This window comes from Micropterus dolomieu, unplaced genomic scaffold (genome assembly GCF_021292245.1).
Source record: "Micropterus dolomieu isolate WLL.071019.BEF.003 ecotype Adirondacks unplaced genomic scaffold, ASM2129224v1 contig_13429, whole genome shotgun sequence".
NCBI classification, from domain to species: domain Eukaryota; kingdom Metazoa; phylum Chordata; class Actinopteri; order Centrarchiformes; family Centrarchidae; genus Micropterus; species Micropterus dolomieu.
Window position 1 is genome coordinate 1 of NW_025742415.1, and position 6225 is coordinate 6225.

Sequence of the window (6225 nt, forward strand, 5' to 3'; positions counted from 1 at the left end):
AGCGGGCAGGCCGGCGGGCGAGAGAGAGCGGGCAGGCCGGCGGGCGAGAGAGAGCGGGCAGGCCGGCGGGCGAGAGAGAGCGGGCAGGCCGGCGGGCGAGAGAGAGCGGGCAGGCCGGCGGGCGAGAGAGAGCGGGCAGGCCGGCGGGCGAGAGAGAGCGGGCAGGCGGGCGAGAGCATTCACAGACTAATACACATCAGTGTGAAAAAGTATAGCCACACTACCTGAATCGCAGATAGTTGTGAACATCTTTCTGCCACCTCTTATTGAGAACTGTATCCACTAAAGCTTTGTGGCACTGGGAGTCTCTCTGGATCCACATCTTTCCCCGCATTTGATCCGATTCAAGGTGCCCGTGTTTGCAACTTCCCATAGTCCAGGTGTGAATGTTGCAGACATGGTGAAGGATGCCAACCCATAATGCCTGCAAAACATAAAAATGCACTATAAATATGTCCTTAATATAGCAAGTCTTGCAACACCACTGAAAATGGTTGACTATGTCCTTCAGCCAGTTGAAGAGGATGGACTGTCCCTTTTATCTTTGCTGCCTTGAAAAGAGAAAAATATATATTACTGTAACATACAGGCATTCAACTATAGTCTGTGTGTAGAAGTGAGAGAGACTTCCATACTGTCATCCATCAACTGCACATCAATAACCCTGATGTACAGAATAGTAGCTTTATGGTTAAAAATTGTTTCACGACATTAGCCAGTTATTAGACTTACTGCTGCTATTTTTCTGGCAAGGTTCTTCAAACCATGCCATATGTCCAGACTGTGATGAATTCCAAGGGCCTTGTATTTGCCTTTGTCTGGCTCTATGAAGTGGTAAAAAATGTCATGTTACTATAATATTTATATTGCTGTTATACACATGCATCCATACAATATATCACATGAATACTTAACTCATAAGGGCACCAATCTGGGCATGAGCATCTGTGCAGATCTCCACTAGCTTTATTTCTGATGTAAGCTTGTCCAGTCTGGATGAAACCCTCCTTCTCCATGAAGACAGAGTTCCATGATGTTTGCTGCTTCTCCATGGTGGTGCAGTATTGTGCACAGTGACCAAGAGTCATTTCTGCCATCTGTTGAAATGTTTTAAAATATAATTCAACAGAAGAACAGTAATTAGTTGTTTCCATACTGTCATTGCTTACTGTATTCAATAGCTATGTTACAATAAAGTATCAACTACACACCTAGGACAACAACATCTTTCCCTTGAAGGCCACAAAGATCCTCTGTTCTTCTCTTCCCAGAAGTCCTTTATTGTATTGACACAGTAAATGTCCTGAATGGAGAAGAAAGTGTTCCTGTTCACCATCCCCATGTTCATGAATTTGAACAAGAGGGCAATCTGTTGTCAGACAACAAAATGTTGGTGGACAAGAGAAAATCTCCAGCTTGCATCCCAAACTTCATGCCAGGCTGGGAATTCCACCTCCACAAGCTGTGTCCATTATATCTAAAAGTCCCACAGAAGAAACATTTGCTTTTGTCATGTACAGCACTGGCTTCTGGTATAACCTATCATTTTATACTAATTTAAAGTTGTGATATTCTGTGATTGTCTGGACTTACCCAGTCGATAGTAGCTGCTGTGCCCTTGGTGGTGATGTTGATCTCAAAGGGTGCAACAGAGTTGCACGGCGCACCAGTCCTCAGAAGGCCAGTGCATTTATCCACAGGCAGGATCAGAAATGTAGCCAGTTGTCTTAAGCAGTTCTTGTATACTATGGAGGCTCTGACACCTATGATGTCATCTTCACAAAGGACGTTCTGTGGTTCTGGGAATACAGGTTCTTGATCACAGGGAGAGAAGGCTCATCAGGAGAGTCTTCATGTGCAGGCAAGGAAGTCCATCGAGAGTGCGCTTTCTTCAGTGCTCCACCCATTCTATTGAGGTACAAAAATCTGTAGTAAACAAACACCACAAAACAACTGCAAATTGAGACTGACAAATAACACACTGTATAGAAATCGGTGGAAGATCCTCTTCATCAGAGCTGAAACCATTCTGTCCATCATCTCTTTCAAGGGAGTAAGATGAAGCTTTATCTGCCCAATCAATTCTTTACATAATGACAACTTTCAGATAAAAACAAGTTCTCAAATAATATCACTGAAAAATACTACATGTAATTAGGAAGTACTACCTACACACTGTTCATTGAAAACATTTTCCTCCAAGTCCTCCTCAAAAATGCTCATGTAAGCTGCAAAAAACATATTACAAATATATATTATGAACATTTGGAGAAAAGCAATACAGGGCTCAAAGTTACGATGTGTACATGTTACCTTTGTTCAAGGTCCTGAATTTCTGTGGCTTCATGACATCAAGATGCTCATCTCTGTAAAGAATAACCAGAGCAAGTTGTGTAAATCCAACATATGCTCATTCAACAGTAGATATAGACCAAAAATAATATAACACACTAATCATAAAGTTCATGTTTCTAATCAAAGCTATTAGGACAAAATAAATATATTGTTATACATGACTTACCGGTCTGTTCCACTAGAAGCACCAATGCTAGACAATGCTGGAGCTGGGACTTGCAAAGGTTTTCTCTTCAAGGGAGTCGATGTTGCAGGTAGGGTTGTTACGTAGGGATTGCTCATCTTGCCTAATAAATTGAACATCCCAAAAACTATCACATCTAGTGCAAGTATGATCACTGACAGACAACATGGAAAACATAAGCCAAGAGTGTGTAAAAATGTCCCTGTACCACAGTCCATTATAAAACACATCATGGGTAAGTTTACAAAGCCATAGTCAGGTGAGGATCAAGGGTGCTCTACAATATAATATAACACAAATATGTCCTGAGTGCCATAATTTGAGCTTGTGGTAACCTTTGTATGCACCCTAGAAGCAATACAAACAAATGCGTTGTTTCTAATGTAAATTCTGACAATAAGCATAATTAGTCACTTGATAAGCACAGTGTTGTTATCGTAATGCTGTTAGCAGTAAAAATAAATGTTTTCCACCAGGGCAGTAAACATTTAGCTTGCTAATCTGAGCCACCATGCTACATGCAATGTTACGGTTTTTTAGCTAATTGTAATCATCAGCTGATTGTCTCACAAACACAAGAGACACATTTCTGTTCACTAAACGAAGCCGAAGCGCTGGAGAACAACCTTCGAAATAACAATCCAACTAACGTTACATATTTCTTCTAACAGGGTAGTAAAGGTTTAGCTGGCTAATATGAGCTGTTAGCTGTAGGCTAACTGACTGTTTTGCGGTCAATAATGCTAATCAGCTGATTGTCTCACAAACGTAACCGGCACATTTATCCCCACATAGCAAAGCCATAACACAGCGAGGGAGAAGAACCACATGAAACTATCCAACTACATATTTTACACCACTGACAAGGGAAAAGTCACTTCTCACGGTGTCTATGGCTAGCTTCTGGCTAATGCTAACATTATCAAACAACAATTTTCATTTGCAGTGCTAAAGTTGGAATACCTTACCTGTCCATCAGAAAACCGGTAACTTCGGTGTCGCTTTGAAAACATTTTTCCCTCATTAGACCCTTCCATCTAGGAAAAGCCACACCGATGTTTACCCGTGATTTCTGCCTGCGTCGCTCCCGTTATAAGTCTGGCTTCATCACGCTTTCGCTTCTTCGAAGCAGATTCACCCTCCGTCGGCTCTTGTGCTAAATAATAGCTGTGGTCCTCCATTTGTCCAAAATTCCACTACCAATAAAGGAGAGCTTCTACTACTACCACCTAACGTTAGTGTTAGAAACGTACAACTTCTTCTTCTGGGTTTAATGGCGGTTGGCAAACCAGTTTGACTGGAGTGTGGAACGAGAGATTAAACAGGAAATAAATGAAATAAACAAAAAACAAATTAAATTCTTTTTTCTAACAGTTTCTTTAAGAAACTTAATTATATGACAATATCTGGGCTGCTGTTTTCCCCAAGACACCTGTCAATGAGATATCATGATGTTTTGCCTTTCGTAATGACTGAAAGAGGCGTTCCCTCTTGATAGTGTATCTCTGAACATGTTCAACCATTTCTAGTTGGTTACAATATATACATTTCCCAGTTGGGTGCTTACCTATTTTATATAACGAAAGGTTGAGACTTGTTCTCAGACGAGTGATTACATTTTCTTCCCTACGTTTCCAGCCCACCTTCCTTCCGGCACCAACCTGTCTCTGTACATTATGTAGGTGCCTTCCAGTTTCACTATTGTCCCAATGCTCCTGCCATAGGTCCTGATAAATGTCCAATATTCATCTTTAGTTAATGGGGTTTTTAGGTCTACGTGTTTGATTTTGAGTGTTCCTTTGGCCAGAATATCCACCTGCTCATTTCCCTCCACACCAACATGAGCAGGAACCCAAAGGAAGCATGTGGATAAACCCTTTAGCTCCATCCTGTACAATATAAGGAATATGTCATTGAGGATTTTGGATCTAAATGATGATTTGCCAGATTTAATACTCATTAGTGCAGACAAGCTAGCAGATGCAATAACAGTATTATTTGTTTCCCTCTCTTCTATCCACTGCAGGGCCAGTAATATTGCAGTCAACTCTGTGGTATACACTGAGACATGATCTGATATTCTTTTCTTGATATATGACTCACTTGCTGGTATATAAACTGCTGCACCTGCACGCCCTGTATCAGGATCTTTGGAGCCATCTGTGAATATAAACACTGAGTCTGAAAAATGTAAATCAAAGTAATTCTATGCTGCATTCTGGAAGTTTCTTTGACATATCCTTCAATTCCTGCTGTATGTTTAGATCTACACTTGGTGTTGGGAATAACCAGGGAGGAATGGAAGACTGTGACACTGTAGGGCTGTAATCTAATTGTCATAATCCTATGACTTCTGCCTTTGCATCACCAATCCACCCAAAACTTGTGAAATTTGTCTCATTGTGTTCCCAGTAGTCTGTTAAAAGACTCTTGGCAGGATGAGAATCACATTGCCCCTGGAGATTAACCCATTATGCCAACATTAACTTTACTCGCCTGATTCTTAACGGCATTTCTCCCATTTCCACCTGCATTGCTGACACCGGAGATGTTCTCACTGATCCACTGCAAATTCTACAAGTCTATACACACTACCTTGCGGAGTTCCATTTTCCACCTTATATACACACACACTGGAGTATTCTGCGCCTACTCTTACTTGTATTTCCCTGTCAAATAGAAAGTTCATAACCCAATTATATGTTCTACCACCAATACCCAATGACTTCAACTTAATAAGTAACCCTTCTTTCTAGAGCATAGCATATATGCTTTTTCAATGTCAAAAAATACAGCTATCAGTATTTCTTTGTTGGTCTGTGCTTTCCTGATGTCTGATTCTAAGCACAATACTGAATCCATTGTATTCCGACCTCTACGGAACCCACTCTGGTACGGGTACAGAAGAGCTTTACTCTCTAGGAAATATGTTAAACGCTCGGTGACCAGTCGTTCCATAATTTTGCGTAAGTGTGAGGTTAATGCAATAGGTCTGTAACTGGAAGGGTCTGACTGATCTTTCCTGGTTTTGGAATGGGCACTATTATTGCTTGTTTCCAAGCTAAAGGAAGTTGGCCAACATCCCAAACTTTATTAAACAAACCCAACACTGTGTCCAGTGCACTGTCATGTGTGCCAACATTCCATAACATACATCGTCTTTCCCTGTAGTGGTCTGACGAGCACTCATAATTGCTCTTCTTAGCTCAAACATTTTAAACGGTAGATCTAACGGATCTCCTGACACCTCCCTTTTCTGTTATTTTGGGATTCTCCATTAAGATTTTATCTCTACAATGCCTAGCCTCATCTGTGAGATTACACGAACTATGAACCCTTTCAAATGTTTGTGCAAGAAGTTCCGCCTTTTCTAAGTTGACAGCCATTTTGTACCCAGTGTTCAACACTGGTATCTCAATTTCTTCTAATCATGCCCCACACATCTGTACTTCCCTTCCAATAGTACTACCTCCAAAATGTTCGTTTGTGTTCTAATCGTCCTCCTTACTATTGCTTGGGCCCTTTTATACAGGATCAATGCAGCCTGAGAATGAAGTTTGAGTTCTCTAAAGCTTTATGGCTTTATTACAGTTCTCATTAACTATTGATTAGGTTTACATCTATCTGGTTTCCTGAATCTGTTTGTACTGATCTTTTGGAAAACATCCCAGTTAGCATTTCCCAAT

The 6225-nt window shown here is 40.9% G+C and overlaps 1 long non-coding RNA gene across 7 annotated transcripts; it reads right to left on the minus strand.

Annotated features, from left to right (window-relative positions):
• Positions 1–110: 110 nt before the first annotated feature.
• On the minus strand, positions 111–5641 carry LOC123966432. 7 transcript variants are annotated; one of them, XR_006823984.1, is made up of 8 exons: positions 3508–5641; positions 2522–2642; positions 2314–2366; positions 2169–2228; positions 1594–1908; positions 1212–1477; positions 733–1097; positions 111–551 (listed from the first exon to the last, which is right to left on the minus strand). It is a non-coding gene; the product is annotated as an uncharacterized LOC123966432 (long non-coding RNA). The 7 variants fall into 7 exon arrangements; XR_006823982.1 differs by having other exon boundaries at positions 2173–2228; positions 3508–5640; XR_006823987.1 differs by lacking the exon at positions 2169–2228 and having other exon boundaries at positions 111–424; positions 733–824; positions 916–1097; positions 3508–5638.
• Positions 5642–6225: the final 584 nt, after the last annotated feature.